Genomic DNA, 23,578 nt, shown 5'->3' with positions numbered 1-23,578 from the left:
GCTGTTGCCGTATAGACATTGCCTGATGGGACCGTCGCGCCAGCAAAAACATCAGCCTACGCTAGTAACTCTCCGCGTCCGAACAGCCCTTGTCATCCTCAGCCCACCGGCGTCACGGGAGGCGGATATTGAGGGGCACACTGCTCTCCCGACCGCTGTCAGTTTTCGTGACAGGAGCCGCTACTTCTCAGTCAAGTAGCTGCTCACTTGGCCTCACAAGGGCTGAGTGCATCCAGCTTGCCAACAGCGCTCGGCAGACAGCACGGTAACCCATCAAACGGCAGCGGCGCTTAACTTCGGCGATGTTACCACCGCTGCAAGGCTGTTGACCTACGCTACTAACGTGAAACGCGGTTCAAGCCACTACTGTTCTCGACAACAACAGTAGTGAGTTGATCACAGTACCTCGAGGTAGGCTAGCGCTACTTTCGCTTATGACGATGCCGCCCTGCTACACAGCACAAGGAGTGGTTATTAAGGCCCACTGAGAGTTAGCTGCCCCGGATGGAGACGTTCGCGACGGGGGCGGAGGAAGGCGCGAGATGGCTGTTGGGGCAGGTCGGCACCGCGTCGGCTGTATCTCAGCGGGAGATGTCGCCAACGGTGTGTGAGCGGCTGGCCGCGGGCGCCGCGGACCGAAATAACAGCAGTCAGACTCTGGCCGAGGCGCAGGCGTGAGCCGAGTGCCGTCTGCACCTGCAGCCGCGTACCCGTCACCAGGACACAAGTCTCCGTCACCATCACCAGCACCCTCTGCTCTGCACTCTGCTCGTGCTGGCCGACCCCCAGCGCCGCTCTCGCGGGCCGGATTTTGCGCTCGCCCGTACTCGGTGACGAGCCCTAAATCATTTCAGCCACGCACCTGAGGAAAAAACAGCTCCTTACATACCACTACGACTACAAGAACTGCGGCGTGGGACTAAAGGTCAGGTAAGACACGGCCACATATCTGTCTCCGTCCTGCCTTCGCGAATTATTCACCAGCGCATTCCGCGAAAGTGCAGTTGCACAAGCATCCACCGAGTGCTAGGTAACGAATCGTGCCACACAAACGCCAGTCACCGCTGCACAATCCTGCCGAACTGCTGAAAACGAGAGGGGGATACATCTGTTACGACCAATGTTTTCTCACTTTACGGCAACGCATCTGTCTCGGCGCGTCTAACGAGATGTTCCGTTTGTAGAATCACGTCCGCCATGTGTATTCGCGTGCAGATCGCCTCGCTGAGAGCTGTGTGACGGGCTCTGATTGGTGTTACACGATTTCTTCACACGGGGCCAAAAAAACGGCCGGCGGCCATGTTTGCGAGCGTGACGTCAGCTGAACGCCGATGTAAAGAAGTTTTAAGAATAGTTTTTTCCACTATTAAACGGTTGTTCCTATCTCAAATACCAATAAAAAACGTGTACAGATAAGGCATCACGAAATTATAAGCAATATTGTTTTAGAAACACAAAATACGGCCGTTAAGATAGCTTACATGTTGCTCGTTCTGTGGCGGGCTGCCATCTTGGAAAACTGTTTTAATATAATTTCGCCTACAACGTATGTTGTTAATAGTTTGCGTTTGTGAACTTCTGCAATGAACGAAATACTTCACCGCTAATTACTATAAAGAGCTTTCGTTTACTTGGATATAACTTTTAAGTTCTCTTTTTCACAAACATTTTACACACACTTAACGTAAAATAGAGAGTTTTTTGTAACAAGTACTTAGTTCTTACCCTAGTTTACGAAGGCTGAAATGTTTTTAGGTACACGTTGCGTCCAACAATTACGTGTTATAGCCTATAACTAATTAAGACAGAAATCTCTGGAAGTTGGTGCACGCTGAAAAAAGGGTCTAATTTTAAACTCACGTGACGTATCACATAGCATGTGTCTTTCTTTTTCTCTCTGTTTGATACATATCCTATCCGGAGAAAGTCACACTAGTTGCTGATGGTGTCAACTGTGCAGTCAATAAATTCTTATTTGTATCAAATTTTCTATTTAACAACACTTTGATCTGTTTTACTTATGAACTCAGTATTGTGATATGTTTTCTCTCGACCTCTAGCTACACTTCCTTTCAAAGAAGTAACCTCTATAACATTGTCGGATCCAGGGGAGTTTGTAGCGTTATTCTCTCTCGGAATGATACTTCGTCAACAGTGCCGTTTATTTCTGTTAGAATAAATGAATCGCCTCATAATAAACTTAAACAGAAATTAATTCACAATATAGCCTGAATTTACGTTTCTATTAAAGAAAGAGTTGCCCATACAAGGGTTAAATTGTCATCACCAGCACACGGAACAGCTGGCACTGTTTTTCTTCACTGTGCGTACACACATATTGTGAACCATTAATATCACATGCTTTCAGCCCCTACTTGTTAAAAAACTGGAGCCATTAACGAAATGTACCGCCGGTAACTTTTGCATGTAACCGTTTTATTATTCTTTTTTAGTATCGTGTCTGTGACTGTCACAGTATAGTAATTTTCTTGAAAATAAAAACTAAAATAACTGTCTGAAAAATGCCAACTAACCATCTATAGCTCCTGCCTTCAGAAACACCAAAGGAAAACTTAAATTTAGAGTCAGACTTGACATGTTTATTAGTCATAGCCACATTGAGGAGTTGTTGAATAATCAGCGCTCTTTCTCTGGCTTATTCCGTGCACTCGCAAAATAAATCACTTCATGGAGCTCCTGCCAGTCACATATATCATTGTAAAATAAGAAAAACGAACTCTTTTGTACTTTTTCATAATTATTTTGTCTTTGTGCAACTGTTCAGTATAACCAAAGATGGATTATTTTATCACGTTCACATATCTTGCCTATAACAAAAGTGAGAAGTAATTTTTCATTTTCCTTAGCACAAATATATTTCTCCACTCATTTATTAGCATCGAATTTTCGGGATCAGTAAATATAAAAGCACAATATACAGCAGACAGCTATTAAGTTCTCGAAGTACATGCACCTTCAATAATTCATGCATGACAGCATAAGAGCGCTTAAATGTGATAACTACTCCATTTCCATATTAGGTGAAAATTGAGGATATTAACTGATTTGTAGAGTGGTGAATGTCTAATACTCATACTGTGAAAGAAAATTGATTGAAGGACTTCCCTCCATTTCTTCAAACTGAGCATGTGCTTAACTGGAAGGTACAAGTTTTTTTATTTATGTTAGATATTTATTACTTTCTTTGTTAGGAAGGCACGCTATTGTTTTGAGGCAGTTCTCAAGTTGGTTTTGGTATAGCCTCCTCCGCGATAGAAAAAAAAATTCAGCCAATTTTTTTTAGTTGCTTTTTAACCGAGAAAAGTTGCTCTGAAGTGGCAATCAGAGCTAGAGGCTGTGAACTATATTTATAACAATACTGTGTGTATACCTGGAGTATCTGATCTATGAAACAAAACTGTAAGTCAACATACACATAGAGATTGTGGCTGTGAAGGTATGAGTAGCTATTAGAAAGATCTATCGTAATATGTATTTGCATGGAAACATGGAAAAGAACTGTAATACACTAACTTTTGCTCCACCTTCCCCAACGTACACTGAGTATCTAAGATCCATAGAGATAGAATGGAGCAAAACGCCCACGAGCGCTTGGAAAACTGTGTTATTAACTGTGTGGGTCATTCCTGGAGTTTAATGAATGAGCTACACAGACATACGCGACAGACGAATACAGTCGTACCAAACAGACTACTGGGATGAGCGCAAACAGTTCCTGGTAAGCTTAGCGTGGCTAGGGAGGGAGCGGGACAACGATCGAGTGTGAGCGAGAGATAGTGAGCAAAAGAGCGAGAAGGGGATGAAGGGGAAAAAGTAAAGATATATGATGAGGGAGGGGAAGGACCCTATTTTACAAATGTAATGAAAGTCATATTTAGGTCAAACGCCTTTCGCTTTAATTCCGTGCATCTTCCGTGGCCACTGTAACAATGTGGATTTCCTTACAAGATTATAAACAGTTCTCAAGTTTAAGTTACTACTATTAAACAGTATTAATTTACAATTATTACTCACGAATTTTTTATACTTCATTTCTAATCTTCTTCTACACATCGGTATTCGATTTTAGTACATTGAACTTTCACTGACACTGAATACGTTTCCGTTTTCATGTTGTATAGATCCACTTAACCTCGTACAAAACAGAGTCTTTAAGAATGTGTGTAGACATACCCGTCGAGACAGATGACTGTTGACAAAAGAACCATTCTTTGCCAATGGGCAAAGAATTATATCTCTGGATGCAGCCAGTTAGTCAGAAGCAGCATATAATCGTAGAACTTGAACTAAGGACGGCACACGCTGCAAACCTTACATGTAAATCTCTCATAAACTACGTTTACATGTGACATATCTTCCGGAACATGAAAGCCGAATTTCGGAAACCGTTTCTCGTTGTTCTGTTTACATGATAAATCCTGAAAAGGATTTGCTAGCCCCGTTAAATATGGCCTCTGGAAAACGGCTGTTCTAGATTCTGATTTAGTCAGCACAATCGCTAGTGCTCTTCAGTTAAATATTAGAGGTGTAGACATCTTCATGCTCAGTCCAATATTTCTACTTTTCCTTCATTTCGCTTATATTATCTGAAAATTTTTAAAAATGAGAAGTAACCTGACAACCCAAGCACTGTCTCAAAATCGTTTGTGCGTTTACATTGGAGCGAAAATCTATTTGGAATTGGAAAACCGGCAGCTGGAACCGAATTACCAGAACCGATTTTGGCGTCTTTACATAACCAGGCAGAAGGGATACTGGGAAATCAGTTTACGAAATCCACGTAAACAAACTCATAGATAGAGGGCCATATATATAGACGTTACTACGAAGCTACTCACTACACTGACAAAAACAAACACCGTCCGAATAGGCCCTGAAGGTCCAAAGGTACCGACCGGCCGCCGTATCATCCTCAGCCCTTAGGCGTCACAGGATGCGGGTACGGAAGGGCATGTGGTCAGCACCAGCACACCATTGCCAGTTTTCAAATCGTTCAAATGGCTCTGAGGACTATGGGACTCAACATCTGAGTACCCTAGAACTTAGAACTACTTAAACCTAACTAACCTAAAGACATCCATGCCCGAGGCAGGATTTGAACCTGCGACCGTAGCGGTCTCGCGGTTCCAGACTGAAGCGCCTAGAACCGCTGTGCCACACCGGCCGGCGTCAGTTTTCCTGACTGGTGTCTTTACTTCTCAGTCAAGTAGCTCCTCAATTGACCTCGCAAGGGCTGAGTGCACCATTCTTGTCAACAGCACTGGCAGACCCGGACGGTAACCCATCCAAGCCTGACAGCGCTTAACTTCGGTGATCTGAGAGGAACCGGTGTTACCATTGCGGCAAGGCCGTTGGCATTTACTACACTGGCGGAAAAAAAAATCGCAGCACCAAGAAGGAGCTGAGTGAACGAAAATTTGTAAGTGTGTTTCTACATCTGAAAGACGATCTCCATTGAAATTTCGCGTAAGTCACATAGGAGAGACGCTAGCACTGCCACTATGAAGATGCAAATCAGGGTTGCTTTAAATACATGCTGTAACGCTCGTCAGCGTTAGTTACCTTTGAGATTGGATGTGGTGAGCTGATGTTAGTCAAGATTGCATTTAAGGTGACAAAGACGCCATTATCAACCTCTCATTGACTTTTATTTGGGACGTGTAATAGGGCTAAGAGAAACTGGAAGTTCTTTCTTTGATACTGCACAAAGACTTGGCAGGAATGTGGCCACTGTACATGATGGCTGGCGGGAGTGTTTATGAGAATGTACCCTCACAAGACCGGATTCCGGACGAGCACGTGGCACTACCTAGAGAGAAGACCATAGTGTTCGTCGTTTGGCTCTGGCACACCGTACTGTATCTGCAGCAGCAATTTGAGCACCAGTTGGTACCACACAAGGAACTGTTACAAATCGGTTACGTTAATGACAGTTCCGAGCCAGACGCCCTGTAGCGCATGATCCACTGCCCCAAACCACAGCCATTTACGACTTCAGCGCTGTCAAGCGAGAGCTCATTGGAGAGTAGAGTTGAGGTCTATTGTGTTTTGTGCTGAAAGGTGATTCTGCCTCGGTGCCAGTGATGGCCCGTTGTTGATTAGAAGGAGGCCTACGACCAACCTGTCTGTGAGCTAGACAGACTGGCTAGACAGACTGCACTTACACGTTGAGTTATGGTTTGGGGTTCGATTTAGTATAAAAGCATGGGCACTCTAGTGGTTATAGGACAGACACTGACAGTAAATTTGTACGACAGTCTGGTGGTTCGACCTGTTGTACTGCGATTCATGAACAGCATTCCAGGGGGTGTTTTCCAACAGGATAACGGTCGCCAACATACTGCTGTCGTAACCCAACATGCTCTACAGAGCGTCGATCATCAGATCTGTTTCCAATCGAGTGCGTATGGGACATCATCAGACGGTAAGTCCAGCGTCATCCACGAACACAGTAACTGTCCCTGAATTGACCGACCAAGTGCAACAGACGTGGAACTCTACTCCACAAACTGATATCCGGCACCTGTACAACACAGTGCATACAGGTTTGCATCCTTGCATTCAACTTTCTGGCGTTTACACCGGTTATTAATGTACCAGCATTTCACTTTTGCAATGGCTTATCTCGCGCTTACTTCAACCTGTGATCTTGCAATCTTAATCACTTAATCATGTTACCTAGATAAATGTATTCCAGAAAGTTCATTACTCTACATTAATTATTTTCTGGTGATGTATTCAAATGATTACAACTGACAAACGAAGCTGTAATGTTATTAATTTCGAGTTTTTCGTTACTGTTAATTGCATAGACTAAAGACGTGCACATATTAACGACAATTCTCCTCATTGTCAAATATAGTTAGGAATTCAGCAGAAGTGCAGCAAGGGGCAAATGAGCAACTGTATTTGGTCTCTTAAGTTAACAGGAATATTTATGCCCAAATTTGTAACATTTTAAAGTATTCTGTAAAGCTTCGATATGTTCAAGTAGAAAGAAGCTTCCTTATAAAATCTCTGTATTTGAGCTTTTATTTTTGCGTGGTTCGCATGTGTTGCTTAAATCGTGTAACCTGCTGAGACTATCTTCAGCTATTTGTGACAATTTGTGCTACGTTTTACCACTTTTGGGACTTATTACTACATTTAAAGTTACGTTGCGTGGCAATAGTGGTAAGACATATTTCTTCAGGTAATACACTCTTTTATTTTGATCAAAATCTCTACCCAATAATTACTGACACGTGATGTCTATAAATCACTTTAAGAGAATGCTGGTTTGGTTACCTCAACATACAATTGGTTTCTATCCCGGTTTTGTCCGATCATATGTAGCGCTCCATCTCTGATGAACTCTCTACAAATTTATTTGTCTTGGCAGCAGTCCACTGTACATCTAATGATCTCGTCGACCATGAATCTTTAAATTCTGAATTTCACTCCCTTCTTTCTTCTCTGAGGCAGTGTTGCTTTGTGAGATCAAAAACAACTTTCCTTATCACGTTTCTTTCGAATCATGCCTTACAACGTCGTCATTATCATTGTCGCCATCGTCATTATCATAATCGTCATCATCATTACAAGATGCTACTCCAGTCGGGTGTAAAATGAATGTGAGCAGCCCGCATCTCGTGGTCGTGCGGTAGCGTTCTCGCTTCCCACGCCTGGGTTCCCGGGTTCGATTCCCGGCGGGGTCAGGGATTTTCTCTGCCTCGTGATGGCTGGGTGTTGTGTGCTGTCCTTAGGTTAGTTAGGTTTAAGTAGTTCTAAGTTCTAGGGGACTTATGACCACAGCAGTTGAGTCCCATAGTGCTCAGAGCCATTTGAACCATTTTTTGAATGTGAGCAACGGAAATACTGAACGCGAAAATGAAGATTTGGCCCTGTTTGACTACCCCCTGAAGCAGATGTTAGTATCTGTTGATGGTGATTATCTCCTTCTTGCACTTTAACATATAAATTACAACATAAACAAAAATGAATGATTAAGGGTAGTAGTAACTACCAAATGATAAATGCTTTTTCCGGTTACACATTCATTGTAGATTAAAACCCCTTTACATTACAAATGTTTATATATCACTGTCCAATGGACATAAGGAGATACACATGAATTTCCTATCTAATGCGATTGATCAATTGCCCAAATCTGCCCCTTTTTAAGGCTACGTGAGCTAATATAAATAACGTGAGATGACTGACATCATCTACAAACCAAACACTAGAAGACACTACTTTCAAAGATCATCTACAGTGGTATGCAACTTCAATGGATATAAAATGTACGTGATCACAGCTGTTTAGTTTTATAGCCTTAATAAGCAGAATCAATTAGCAATATCACCGTATGTACTGCATCCGGTGCATTTGAGTGATGGTTCTCGTACACATCTGCATCGGTGGAAGAACCCCATCCACAAAATAAGACTCTTTCGAACACTAGGACGGCAGGAGGCGGTCCACTGACTATTATAGTTTAATACTGTCTTCTCTTCTCTGTGTTCTACAGACAAGAAATGCGAACTCCCAGCCACAAGGACGGAATTCAGATAACGTCTCTACACGAGTATAGACAGAAGAAGTGCTCTCAATCACTGAATGCTGCATACTCAACGACGACTCCCTACCCGGAGGCGAAGTTCATAATCGTATAAGTTCGCAACAGTACAGTGCCTAACTGTTCTAACCATAAAATCTCCTGAGAGCAAAGACAGCAAATCCGTCTGTATCAACAAAAGCTGATACTGAGTGACCGTCAAACACGGGCACTCAAAACGGAAGACTACTTCTTTCCACCTCTGGCTTCCCAGCATAGCTCGGCTCCCTCCCTCAGAACTCAGAAGGCGAATCATATTCTCTAAACCACGGAATATTCACCCTCTCTACAGACTCTTCCGAACGCCGACCAACCATCTTTTAGTCTTTTTGTCGTCCAGCACGGAAAGTTTGCGAGGAAATACCTATACTCATACAATGGTACGCTTCTCAGAGTAAAAATCCTCGGAAATAACGCAGCCTGCGATTTCCGAGGTAACGCTTCCCCGTTCCTCTCTGCTGCGTCCAAGATTTTCAGAGTTTCCCAAGTATTATCCGGTTATCCTTCCGACCCCCGCTACAATATCGGCCGACCGCCGCTGTATTGTGCTTCCGCGCTCAGGTGCCCAGACCGTCCGTCTTGGCACTTACTATGTGAAGCAGGACCAACACACCTGAGCGGGCATTTCCACCCAGGGCATGAGATACGCCTGCTGTTTCATTTCGACTGGCGTTCCAACCTCTACTAGCATAGACAATCGCCGGCCGCTGTGGCCGAACGGTTCAAGGCGCTTCAGTCTGGAACCGCGCGACTGCTACCGTCTCAGGTTCGAATCCTGCCTCAGGCATGGGTATGGGTGATGTCCTTAGGTTAGTTAGGTTTAAGTAGTTCTAAGCTCTAGGGGACTGATGACCTCAGATGTTAAGTCCCATAGTGCTCAGAGCCAGTTGAACCATTTGAAGTATAGGCAATCATTCATTACACCTATTTGATAATAAAGACACTCCGTCACCTTTCACGCAATAAGCGTTAACAATTATTTACAAGGTGTACGTGACAATGTCAGTCTACTTTAAATATTCATATATACGATGTACAAACTACCAAATGATACCTAATTCCGGTTGTAAATCACGGCAAAGTGTATAGATGAGTACTTGTAAGGTGCGAAATTATAGCCACCTTATATTATCATCATCATAGTATCATCACTATCATCATCACTATAATTATGTTGATCGCCTGCGTTCCATCTTCCTCCACCTCCTTCTGAACCATTTGCCACTCGCAGTTTCTAATGGTCATTCGCATACCAAGGAAGCTGATATTCATTTCTGCTGCTGAGTGACCTTCAAACAACATCATCTTTTTCAGTGTTCTGTGGAAAGCCGTACTATATGTCATTTGACTTTGAATCGAGTAAATCTTGTCCTGGTCGTTTTCATATTTTAATTCATTTTATGGCTTAAGCGGAAACGTCCTCCATAAACGGTTGGAGGACTTCTATACCTGGTGAACCTAACAATAAAATTAGAAACACTGTTCACTATACGAGACGCTTCATGTCTCATCACTAGATACAAGACTTTAATGCGCTAATGATTTGTAAAATACACAGGCAAAATCCAAACAAACTGATAACCAAGCAAATTTCACTTCTTCGTCGGGTGCGTTCATCGAACACCGTCATCTTATAAGTACATAGGACCTTGTAGTTTCAGCACGTACCACAACAGTTTCAGCAGCATATTTGTTATTGAAACTGTTTTGATACACGCCGAAACATCCCAAAAGATTCACTTACCACCTAATGATATTCGCTTAACGCTGCTGGTAGAGAATATTCATTCGAACTGTCTGTCCTAGGTACAATTTTATCACTAGGTCAACTTAACAAGATGAAAAAAACCAAACTTTTATGTGTCATACTGGAATTGTTTGGCAATTACAAGGTAAAGACGCAGGGAATGGTTCGAAAACGAACAGACTCGTGAGAAGCTAGTCAGTCAGGAGAACTTCAAGACTGGATTGAAAATGAATAGAGAAAAGTCAAGATGGTGGTTTTAATGCTTCAAGTGTTCTACATAGTCTATCCACACTTGGGTACAAAGCATAGAACGTTCCTAGAACCACGTGAGTCTTTCTTTGTGATGTTGTTCTACTCGCGCGTCAAAGCGTTGACCCTTCATGTGAATCTCCGTATTTTGTCGTAGCTTCATGTTGCTAAGTCTAAGTCTCGTCACCCGTGTCGGCTTTTACCCAAAAAAGATTTGTCCACGGTTTCCATTTAACTCAAGTCGCGGCAGGCGTCCATGCGTCATTGTTTCTGTTCGAGAGTCAAGGTGCACGGCACAAACTTTGCATACAACTTTTCTCTTCTTCAAAACTTCTGGGGAATGTTGTGAACTCTTGGTTTAGAGATGTTACTGCAGCATGATTCGTGACACAACAACGCTGACGCACTTGCCGGAGAACGTTCACTGCTCACCACTGTCTGCTCTCAACTAAGTGGTCGAATGCATGTTTGTTGTTTACTGTTGTTAGTTCAAGCTGCCACCGTAGATACTGCGCTGATGTCGCTTATAAGCCAGGAATAAAAAGTCTCGGAACTTCTTGGACGGACAGTTCTTGTATGTAAATGTGACAGGAAGCTACATAAATAATACAACCACTTTGATTAGGCGAGCAGAATACGTTCAGGAACTCACACATTAAGGACGCATGCATACTAGATACACGTCGGAAACCGAGACGTTTCACCAGTACAACTATAGTTTGTTCGTCATAAAAATGAACCTGATGTAATGAGTAACAAACGCGATGATTGGTCAGTAACCGAATCGTACCTACATTGGCGTTGTTACCGTCTTGGAAGTAAGTCTTACTTAAATATTAGATATCTTACTACTAAGTTACGGTAAATGCAACTTTCAGATATTTTAATGTATTAAAAGCCATCAGTGTTTCTCTTAATCATGCTTTAGCTATGCAGTTTTTATTTCAAAAATCGTGTACAGCCACAGTCTCTGCATTGTTGTGGTCTGATTGTCGCGCTGGCAACAAGCAGTGTGAAAATGGGTAACGCTGCTTCCTGCTCAGTAGTGAAACACGCGCGTCGAGCACCGTTAAAAAGGTTGTCCTTAGTGTTTTTTTTTTTTCAAGTCTACAGAAAAAAATCGGCTTTGAAATTTTCTGAGGAACTTTATTTACTACAGTGAAGACATTATTTTTAAACGGTATGCGTAGCTGACACTAGCAGGTTTTATAAAACCCAGGTGATGTTCCGTATCCAATCACAAAACGCAATGGTGTGAACTGGATAAGGGACGTACTACACATTACATTCTGACAGAAGAAAATAAAAGCAATCTGAGGAAAACCGAAAAAAAAATTTGCAAATTTCTTAAAACTTATGATTAACAAAAAAAGTAACTCACTGAAATCGACTGGAAAAAAGAAAACTGAATAAAAGTTAATCTGGAAAGTTTCAACAGATATCCACCAATCTTACATTTCATCGCCAACGGATATACATTAAAAGTTAAAGTTTTAAACGCGCAGACCTCGATAAAACAAAAAGAAAGTATATACCCATAACTGTCAATACTTGAGATTCAAGTTTGATATTCTACAATGTGCACAAGAATTCATAAACTGATTGTTTTGTTCACATGCTGGAAAAAAATCGGTAGCGTTGTAGAATGGTAATCACACAGTTCATAGACTGCTAGTTCAAAACTCGCTCCGGTCTTTATTTTTTTCTTTCAGTTAGGAATACCTGTATCTGTTAAAAGTCTAGTTCATGAAATTTATGTTAATTAATACATATTTAACCATATATTTTATGAAAAATGCACGTCTTCTTGTTTATAATTACATGCTGCACGTAAAATTCCACTTTTCATTGCAAATATAAATTCTTGATCATCGATATTTTATAAAAGATTTTTAATAAAGGTTGCTTAAAATAAGAAAACATAAGAAATTAAATTTTTTGGGTTAAAAATGAAAAAGCAAGTATTCTTTACTTGAACTATGTCCCTTGTTTTACCAGAGATGTGGTCTCAGACGAAGCAGGATGATGAGCATCGTATAAAGATGGAAAAGAATTTCCGTAGCATCGAGCACACGACATAAAAGCCGCATTTTTATAGTTCACACCGTACCACTGCAATGTGAACCGAACAGAACTGATATGGAGGGAGTTTAGAGATTACCAGACGCCCGACCCTAGGTAATACCTGCAGTGGCTTCAATATTTAACAATGCGGTGAAATCCCTGCAGTACGCTTTCGCGTCGTACACAGCTCGTTCAGAAAAATTACCCTGAGGTTAGGTTAGGAATTTTCATCAGTTTTTTTTTTAAGTAAAGTACCTTGTTAGTATGGCCGAGCGGTTCTACGGTCGCTGGTTCGAATCCTGCCACGGGCATGGATGTGTGTGACGTCCTTAGGTTAGTAAGTTAAAGTAGTTCTAGGGTAGTGATGACCTAGATGTTAAGTTCCATAGTGTTCAGAGCCATTTGAACCAGTACCATGTTAGCTAAGAACGAGAGCATGTCATGTTTTCCGTCTGGTCCCCTACGAAGCATGCGGTAATGGTGGGGTTTACCGAATATTATTTCGTACTCTTTAAAAATTGAATGGCGTTCGAAGCTGTATTCTCTGCTCGTCCCTTTCTACGGGGTGAAAAGTATTTAAACCGACAAACTATGGGAGGTTGTAGGGGACATCAAAACAAATATTTTTCCCTAGTGTCATTTTTTCCTATGAGGATTATTTAAACCAGTGGAGGCCATATTACGCTCTTCAGTTGTTAGAGGTCGTATTACGATCTTCAGTTCTTAGAGGGCGTATTACGCTCTTCAGTTGTAGGCAATTGCTGTCCACCAGTGTAGTAGTGCATTGACTCTGTTTACTAATGGATCGATACACCTGGAGTAAGTACACTGATATGGTTGGTGCGTACTACGTAGCACACCACAACGGACGAGCTGCACAGCGGGTTTATCAACAAAAATATCCTAATCGCCGTATCCCGCATCATACGACCTTTGCTGCTGTGTACCAACGTTTGCGTGAGACCGGGTCATTTAGCAGACTACCTGGACAGGGACGCCGTCGCACGGTAAGAACGCTGCAATTTGAGGAAGCTGTCTTGCAGCATGTGGAGCGGGATCCTTCAATCAGCACTTGTGCAATTGCACGTAACATGGGGACGAATCAGACGAATGTAAGAACAGCCCTTCTAGAGCACTTATTACGTCCATTTCACTTACAGCGTGTCCACATCCTGGAACCAGTTGATTATCCACCCAGAGCACAGTTTTCGCAGTGTTACCTGGAACAGTGTGAAATGCATCCTACATTTCCATCCTCTGTGTTGTTTACCGCTGAAGCAACGTTCGGGCGTGATGGAGTCTTCAACATGCACAATTTGCATGTTTGAAGTGAGGATAACCCACATGCCACAGTTACTAGCGCTCATCAAGTGCGGTTCTTCGTTAATGTGTGGGTCAGTGTTGTTGGGGACTGTTTAACTGGGACGTATCTGCTACCTAAGCCATTAAATGGCAGGCACTATTACAATTTTCTCGCCAGAGCATTGCCAGAATTGCTGGACGACGTCCCGCTCCCTGCAAGACAACGCATGTGGTTCCACCATGACGGGGCGCCGGCATATTTCAGTCGTCGTGTGCGTCGATTCCTGGACCGACGGTTCCCAGAAAAGTGGATTGGCAGAGGTGGTCCTGTACCATGGCCTGCTCGATCCCCAGATATTTCCCCTCTGGACTTTTTTGTGTGGGGAGAGATGCACAACCTTGTTTATGCAACTCCTGTTGCATCAGAAGAGGATCTGGTTGCCCGGATAGTAGGAGTAGCAGCAGGAACAATTCAAGATACTCCTGGGGTTTTTGCCCCTGTCAGACAGAACATGATCCGACGGTGTAAACTTTGTTTACGTGTCAATGGAGGCATTTTTGAAAATCTACTGTAATTGAAATTGGGTTGTGTTAATGTGTTGTATCTTGGTCATAAAAATGGAAAAGTGTTTGTTGGTTTAATTAATTTGCTGCCAGAGAAATCTTCCTCTACCGGTTGAAATACTCCTCATAGGAAAAAATGGCATTAGGGAAAAATATTTGTTTTGATGTCCCCTACAACCTCCCAGAGTTTGTCGGTTTAAATACTTTTCACCCTGTATATCTTAACTGCGACTGCTCACATCACGGCTGGTTAGTAGGACCAGCTGGCTGGCCAGTGCTGTCCAAGTTCAAAGCGCCGGTACAGCTGTTGTTCCATATTATCGATGAGTCGATGTGCGTGTAACAGACAGCATAAACCGTAACCTCATTATACTACTTGACTGCACTCGACGCAGCTTGGTTTCCGCTCCACGTGAAGCGAAATCCAATGAGATTCTAGCAAACGCGGAAGAATACATGGAGTAATGTTTACATCAGGTTTATTTTTGCGATTAACACAGTATAACTGCTTGGCTGAATTGTACGTTGTCTACATCTGCATCTACATACATACTCCGCAATCCACCACAAGGTGCGTGGCGGAGGGTACCTCGCACCACAGCTTGCATCTTCTCTTCCTGTTCCACTCCCAAACAGAAAGAGGGAAAAATGTCTGCCTATATGCCTCTGTACGAGCCCTAATCTCTCTTATCTTATCTTTGGGGTCTTTCCGCGAAATATAAGTTGGCGGCAGTACTGCAGTCAGCCTCAAATTCTGGTTCTCTAAATTTACTGAGTGGAGATTCACGAAAAGAACGCCTCCTTTCCTCCAGAGACTCCCACCCGAGTTCCTGAAACATTTCCGTGACACTCGCGTGATGATCAAACCTACCAGTAACAAATCTAGCAGCCAGCCTCTGAATTGCTTCTATGTCCTCCCTCAATCCGACCTGATAGGGATCCCAAACGCTCGAGCAGTACTCAAGAATAGGTCGTATTAGCGTTTTATAAGCGGTCTCCTTTACAGATAAACTACATCTTCCCAAAATTCTACCTATGAACCGAAGACGACTATCCGCCTTCCCCACAACTGCCATTACATGCAATGTTACGCCCAAATATTTAAACGACGTGATTGTGTCAAGCGCTACAGTACTAATGGAGTATTCAAACGTTAGGGGATTCTTTTTCCTATTCATCTGCATTAATTTACATTTATCTATATTTAGAGTTAGCTGCCACTCCTTACACCAATCACACATCCTGTCCAAGTCATCTTGTATCCTCCTACAGTCACTCAGCGACGACACCTTCCCGTACACCACAGCATCATCAGCAAACAGCCACACATTGCTATCCACCCTAACCGAGAGATCATTTATGTAGATAGAAAACAACAGCGGACCTACCACACTTCCCTGGAGCACTCCAGATGATACCCTCACCTCCGATGAACACTCACCATCGAGGACAACGTATTGGGTTCTATTACTTAAGAAGTCTTCGAGCCACTCACATATTTGGGAACCAATCCCATATGCTCGTACCTTAGTTAGGAGTCTGCAGTGGGGCACCGAAGCAAACGCAGTTAGGCTGTACCGGTGGAAGTTGTCTGTTCCCCGCTGTGTATTTGACTCGCTTTGGTTCCCTAGAACAGCATTCTCGATTACCTGAAGCTGACGCTTCGGCCGGTGACTGGTGCGAGGTGCCGCTTGCGCTGCCTGGTGGGCGTGGAGCAAGCGAGGCGAGAACTTGCCGGCAGCGACCTGCCGTACTGCCCGCCCGTCCGCTTCCGCACCCAAGGAGAAGCGCTTCGCACGGCTGTTCAGTTTGCACGCAACGACATTTAACTCCCAGCCGTGGTCGCTTCTGTACACTGACGACTGTCAGTACCAACAGCAGCTACATCACTCAAGGAATTAGCGGTAAGTACGGGAGAACCCTTAATAACAAATAAATGTTTTTAAAATGAAGTTCTCGTGACAACCTCATTACTGACGTAATGTCAGCTGCTTAAAACATGGCTCATGTCTGAGTCCTGGACTTCGTCATCTTTGCCTACATCCACGTCTACATGATTACTCTGGAATCGCGCGACCGCTACGGTCGCAGGTTCGAATACTGTCTTTGGCATGGATGTGTGTGATGTCCTTAGGTTAGTTAGGTTTAAGTAGAATAGATTTAAAAGTCACGAAGTCGTTTCTGAAAGTATTTATATGGAGTGTAGCCATGTATGGAAGTGAAAAGTGGACAATAAATGGTTTAGACAAGAAGAGAATAGAAGCTTTCGAAATGTGGTGCTACAGAAGAATGCTGAAGATTAGATGGGTAGATCACATAACTAATGAGGAGGTATTGAATAGAATTGGGGAGAAGAGGAGCTTGTGGCACAACTTGACTAGAAGAAGGGATCGGTTGGTAGGACATATTCTGAGAAATCGAGGGATCACCAATTTAGTATTGGAGGGCAGCGTGGAGGGTAAAAATCGAAGAGGGAGACCAAGAGATGAATACACTAAGCAGATTCAGAAGGATGTAGGCTGCAGTAGGTACTGGGAGATGAAGAAGCTTGCACAGGATCGAGTAGCATGGAGAGCTGCATCAAACCAGTCTCAGGACTGAAGACAACAACAACAACCGTTCTAAGTTCTAGGGGACTGATGACCTCAGAAGTTAAGTCCCATAGTGCTCAGAGCCATTTGAACCAAGATTACTCTGCAGGTTCCTGGAATCGATTCAAGCTATTTATCGACCCTTCCACTCTCGAACACCGTGTGGGGAAAACCAACACTTAAATCTTTCCGTGCGAGCTCTAATTTCTCTTATTTTATTATGATAAGCATTCCTCCCTATGTATGTGGGCGCCAACAAAAATTTTCGCACTCTGAGGACAAAGATGGTGATTCAAACTTCATGAGAAGATCCTGCCGCAACGAAAATCACCTTTGCTTTATGATTGCCATCCCAAGTCGCGTATCATATCCGTGGCACTCTCTACCCTTTTTGTCGATAGTACAAAACGAGCTGCTTTTCTTTGAACTTTTTCGATGTCCTCCGTCACTTCCCTCTGATGCGGTTCCCACATCGCACGGCAAAAGGGCAGACAAGCGTAGTGTAAGCTGTCTCTTTGGTAGGCCTGTTACATTTTCTAAGTGTTCTGCCAACAAACCGCAGTCTCTGGTTTGCTTCTCCCACAGCATTATCCACGTGTTCGTTCCAATTTAAGTTATTCGTAACTGTAATCCCTAAGTATTTAGTTGAGTTTAAAGCCTTTAAATTTGTGTGACTTACCCTCTAACCGAAATAGATTCCCTTTAATACTCATGTGGATGGCTTCACACTTTTCATTATGTATGCCACTGTTCGCAACATACAGATATATTGTCTATATCGTTTTGCAATTTGTTTTATCATTTGATAACGGTAAATGACAGCATCTGCAATCAATCTGACAGATCAGATACTCTCCTAACTCGTTTATGAAGATTAGGAACAGCAGAGGGCCTACAAAACTTTTTTTGGGAAACGCCAGATATTACTTCTGTTTTACTCGACAGCTTTCTTTAAGTTACTACGAACTGTGACATTTCTGACTGGAAATCTCGAATCCAGTCGCACAACTGAGGCGATACTTCATAGGCAGGCAATTTGTCTAGAAGTCGCTTGTGAGGAACGGTGTCAAAAAGCCATCAGAATCAATTTGACATCCCCTGTCGATAGTACTCATTACTTTGTGAGAACAAAGTTCTAACTATTCTCTGAATTGCTGTTGCCTGTATGTCAATAAATCTTTTTCTTCGAGGTAGCCCATAATGTTCCAACATAGTATATGTTCCAAAATTCTATTGCAAACCGACGTTAGCGATGTGGGTACGTAATTCAGCGCATTACTGCTATTCCTTTCTTGGGTATTGGTGTTGCTTGTGCAACTTTCAAGTCTTTGGGTACGGATCTTTCCACGAGCGAGCTGTTATATTTGATCGGTAAGTAAGGAGCATATTTTGAAAGGAAGCTGAATGATATACACAATGGATCGCAGGCCTTTACTTTATTAAGTGATTTAAGCTGCTTCGCTACATCGAGGATGTCTACTTCCATGTTACTCATATTGGCAGTAGTTCTTGACTCGAATTCAGAAGTATTTGTTTCGTCTTCTCTGGTGAAGGAATTTCGGAAAAGACTAGTGTCGTGTCTGAAGCAAGCAAGTTAAGATTTGTCTTGTTACGGAAAGAATTTATTTTTCTGCACAGTCAAACCGACTGACATTTTGATTACACAGAACTGGCATTTGATTAGTAACTCTGAACAGTTCACATTTGAAGGTGTCCAGATAGTGTCATAGAAAGCCCATGTTCAGGATATTGTTCAAATACTGAATTCTGCTGTATTTACCACTAGAACAGTATCTGCAATAAGTTAGGGTCCACCACTAAAATTAGTCTACTTTGCTTACTTTCATTCGTTTATGACATACGTCATTATATTCTGGGGTAACTGTTCCTACTCAAAAAAGGTATTTTTGGCACAGAAAAGGGCAGTTCGAGCAAAATCAGGTATATGTTCGCGAACATCTTATCGAACCCTATCCTGGAGTCCGAAATTCCGGCTTCGGCCTCTCAATATATATATACTTCGATGTCGTTTGTTGTTAACAATATCGGTTATTCCTAAGAATTACAAGCTTTCACTCAATTAATACTAGGAAGGAGTCCAAACTGCATTTGTATCGCATTTCTTTGACTCTTGTGCAGGAAGGTGTACAGTATTCTGCTGCAACCGTTTTCAGTAAGCTACCATATGAATTAAAAGGCCTTACCAGTAATTCTTGCACATTCAGTTATAAGCTGAGGAATTTCCTTATGGTTCGCTCCTTCTCTTCTGTCGGAGAGTTCTTGGGAAAAAATAACCTAATTCCTGTCTTATAGTGTAGATTATGGTAATATATACGCGCAGCTTGTAATCTTTAATCTCATGTATTTACTCGTTCCATGACCATGGCGATTTGCACCTCAATTTGATCCTATAGAAATAAACGTGGAAAATGAAATAAAATAAAAATTTCAATACGATATCACCTGTCTCAGGCGTCGCCGGCCAACTTCAGATCATAAGACAGATGCTGAATTTCGCCCCAGCTACTGAGGAACCGCACTGACAGCTTGGTTTCCTCAGTGGTCAGAGTGAACTGCAACGTCTGTCTTATGATCTGAAGATGGGCGGTGACGCCTGAGACAGGTAATTTCTCACTGAAGTTGTTGTGTCTGCGCTGCAAACAATTTATTTTCGAAATAAGCATTCGGACAATCACTGGTGACTCCAATACGACTAAATTTTTGTCCTTTCCTAAATATTTGCCTGCTTGTATAACATCATTAGTACTGGTAGCATATTGTTGGCAACAAATTAGAAATCTGGGAGAGCTCATTTCTCTGGTATCTTATTCGCTTTTCTATTGTTCGTACTTTCCCCCCTGCAATCCCGAATTTCATAAAGGTCCTCGTAAGCGATTAATCTTCTTTGTAAAATTCGGTCTTATCTAGCCACGGATTTTTCGAGCAAGCCCGTGCACGTACCAGCAGAAAAGTTTGTCAATTTAATCTCACTTTTGAAGTAAACGCTGCTCATGTATGCAGTATTTTGACCCTAGTGGGAATGGCTGCAAATTCAGACAAAACATTTCTAGCACTGGCCTTGGCACTCTCTTAAAAGAAAAAGAAGAAGAAGATGAAAACAAGACATCGCTCCTTGTAATAGTTTAGATGAGAGAGAAATATACACGTGAAAATCTCGTAAAGGAAATGTTACACTCGAAACCTGATGATTACATCAACTTTCTCCGAATGGGCAGTGAAACTTTTAATAACTTGTTTAGACTTACTTCACCTCCACACGGAAAAGAAGGCACAAGTATGCGAAAATTTATTCTCTTCTACTTGGTCATCTAACAACAGTCCATTAAAATACCATAGCCTGGAAATATACCGTCGAAGAAACGGAGAGCTTCGATTTTATTTATCTTTTCGACTCCCGCTTGTATGTTGTGTGTAGAAAACTGATTTTCTCCTTAACCTTTTCATGCGTGATGTGCGGCTGGGAAAAACGTGACAGCTCTACTATTTCGGTAATTGTCAGTACTATTTTGTTTTTATCCTTGATCAGAATTTTCATAGTTGTGGAGACTCACGATACCAAGAGATAAATTGTATTTAAACTCTTTTTCACTAAACATACATCAACACAGACAACGACGGCCATCTTGCCACCTTTTTAATAATTTCTTCCGAACACGTCAAACGCGCTATATTTTGACAAACATGTCAAAACGCTCTGTGTTTGTTGAAGACGTCAAACGGCCCGTACACGGTCAAATATTTGACAAACACACTGAAGTTTGAAAATTTCTTTGATCATTTATGGAGGCCTTAAGAGGGAGAATTCATAACTTCAGATAATCTCAAAACTAGTTAAACTGTGCAACTCATAGTCTCAGTCAAACACTTAGGCACAAGTACTGCTTATTGCTGTTGTTAGTCCTTACCCGGCACTTGTGACGACATCTGTATGAGGTTTTAATAGCGCAGGGTGTAAGGAATTATAGGTTTTAGTAACTGCTTTTAGAGTAATATAATGGTGTTTATTAATATATATATATATATATATATATATATATATATATATATATATATATATATATGAATTAATTCATTTGTGTAAAACGTAGCCTCGTCTTAGGGTGGTTATCTACGAGATTTTTCGTTACTGACGTCCTCTCAAAGATCACTACACATATCCATGCCATCCACGTCATGTACTTCCTCCACGTGATGAATTACTACTCATACGTTTCATCTCAAGTGACTATATGCTCTGGAATCAGTCACTGGAAAACAAATGATATCCGTGTCATATCTGAGAGCGTTTGTCCACAGCGATTTAAGGAGGAACTACACGAGGCGATTTTGCTAAATGGTCACAAACAGCAGGAAACTACCCATGAGAGGATAACGTGCAGGAAAGGTCGTATGGACATATGGCCAGGAATGCATGGTGTCTACGATCCAGTGTATTTATGAATTCTTCGCTCCGGTACAACAAAATGCATTGTAAGAGGTGCTGTATTGTAAGAGGTGCTGTGATGATATCACCGCTGTTGAAGGTATCCGAACCGGAGTCCACGGGGCTCTAAGCATGCGTGACTACGACAGAGCAGCGACTGACGCATGTGCCATCTTGCAACTGAATGGCGTCACAGGCAGCATGAATGCGTTGTTCCAGTGGCTGTACGTTCAGAATGAGCTCCACATACATTTCTATGGGGTGCTCCAACAGGAGAAATCCGAAAGTTTGAGTTCCGGCGAGTGGGCGAGACTCGCGACCTCGTCCGGTCCTTTTCCGGGCATACGTGTTGTCGAGATGCCTTCGTACGGAAATGCGGAAGAGAGCTGTAACGCCTTCATATAGCAGCCACATTACCCTTAGTACCACCAAATGCGTGTCTTCCAGCCGGGGGAGGCACTATAAGCCACAGGACGTGTAGTCATGCCTCGCCTGTGAGGCGTTGTGGAAGGATGACTGGTCCCACATCTGAGTGTGGACCTGAAACACTAGTACATACATAACATTCTTACTTGCCTCCCGCGTTCTTATGTGTGCTTTCATTCACTGAAATCTATACAACGTACATTCCAGACCAATAGCCATAGGAAGAATCCCTAAGTCATCTAGAAAGGACAGCCCTTCCAAAATCGACTATTTCCTTCTAATGTGATGGTTTGGGAGCTGTACTAACAGGATCGGTGTGGCCGTGCGGTTCTAAGCGCGTCAGTTTGGAACCGCGTGGCCGCTACGGTCGCAGGTTCGAATCCTGCCTCGAGCATGGATGTGTGTGATGTCCTTAGGTTAGTTAGGTTTAAGTAGTTCTAAGTTCTAGGGGACTGATGACCACAGCAGTTGAGTCCCATAGTGCTCAGAGCCAGCCACTAACAGGACAAAACAACTGCTGTGTGATTCGCCACAGACCTGTTGAGTCAGCGCGAGAGCGCCGCGGAAGTATTCGGCAAACTACTGTATAATGAGACACGCTTCAATAGATTGACAAGTGGCTTTTGGTGGCATCTCTAAAAATCCCGGAAGCCGTCGTAGCAATCCAAATCGAGACACGCATTACTTCCTCGCTTCGTCCAATTTACATATCCACGAGTATAACACTTCATACAAGCTGGCTTCTACAGGGGCGTACAAGCAAAACGTTTTCCGACGTAATATCCGTGAATGGAACTAAAAGCGATGAAAATCCTACTAGAACATTGTCAGCTCCCCGCCACGCACTGTCGGTTCATTAGGGAGACGGACATTATTTGGATAAATTTATATCTATATTGCTACTAGAATAAATGAACAAATTTAAAAACATTTATTCCTGCACAAATTATTTGTCTACAAGGTGTTCGGAAATTCCCGTTACAAACTTCTAGCACTTGTAGATGGGAGTGAGTACATGATATTCTGAATAGGAACCCATTTCCGGAAAGGTACCGTTTCCCTTCTATGACGGTTTCAGTTCAGATGTTTAACTCATCCAGTTCTGCTTGAGGAATTAAATTAGGCGCGACGCAGTACAATTGCTATAAAACAGTTCGAAAGGAAACATAACGAAACATCCATTTATCACTTAAGCACATTTATTTGTATTAACAATTCAAGATTACGGGTTTACATTATTCCAAAACAAAAATAGATCCCTGCATTCTACAGGAATAGTACTGATGCATTACAACAGCGGCTCGACGTGGCGTCCACCAACTTTGTTACAGACATTACACCTATGAAGAATGTTTTGGTACTCACTCTCCATCCCACATGGTGTCTCTCCAATTTCTAGTGAAGCTGCCAAAACTCGTGCCAGCAGATCTTCCTATGTCTGTACAGGGGTCTCGTAAATAAAACTTTGAATACGACTCCACAAGAAGTAGTCCATACAGGTGACCGTCTGATGTAGTACACGTCGTCCTGTCTACCCTATTGCATACCAGAACAATCAGCTCTGAGACCTTGCA

The 23,578-nt window shown here is 42.6% G+C and overlaps 1 protein-coding gene across 2 annotated transcripts in view; it reads left to right on the top strand.

Moving 5' to 3' along the window:
- Positions 1-658: 658 nt before the first annotated feature.
- The window catches only part of LOC126455557 (homeobox protein Mohawk), a 113,308-nt gene continuing 90,388 nt past the window's right edge, over positions 659-23,578 (top strand). The window contains exon 1 of one of the 2 annotated variants that reach the window (XM_050091312.1): positions 659-930. The gene's annotated coding sequence lies outside the window, so the exon portion shown is untranslated. Of the gene's footprint in view, positions 931-16,335; positions 16,448-23,578 lie in introns of those variants that run through there. The other variant, XM_050091313.1, reaches the window with a different exon arrangement.

The sequence above is a fragment of the Schistocerca serialis genome, chromosome 2 (genome assembly GCF_023864345.2).
Source record: "Schistocerca serialis cubense isolate TAMUIC-IGC-003099 chromosome 2, iqSchSeri2.2, whole genome shotgun sequence".
Classification (NCBI taxonomy): Eukaryota; Metazoa; Arthropoda; class Insecta; order Orthoptera; family Acrididae; genus Schistocerca; species Schistocerca serialis.
The sequence above is the reverse complement of the archived record's forward strand: the minus strand, read 5'-3'. Positions and strand labels throughout refer to the sequence as shown.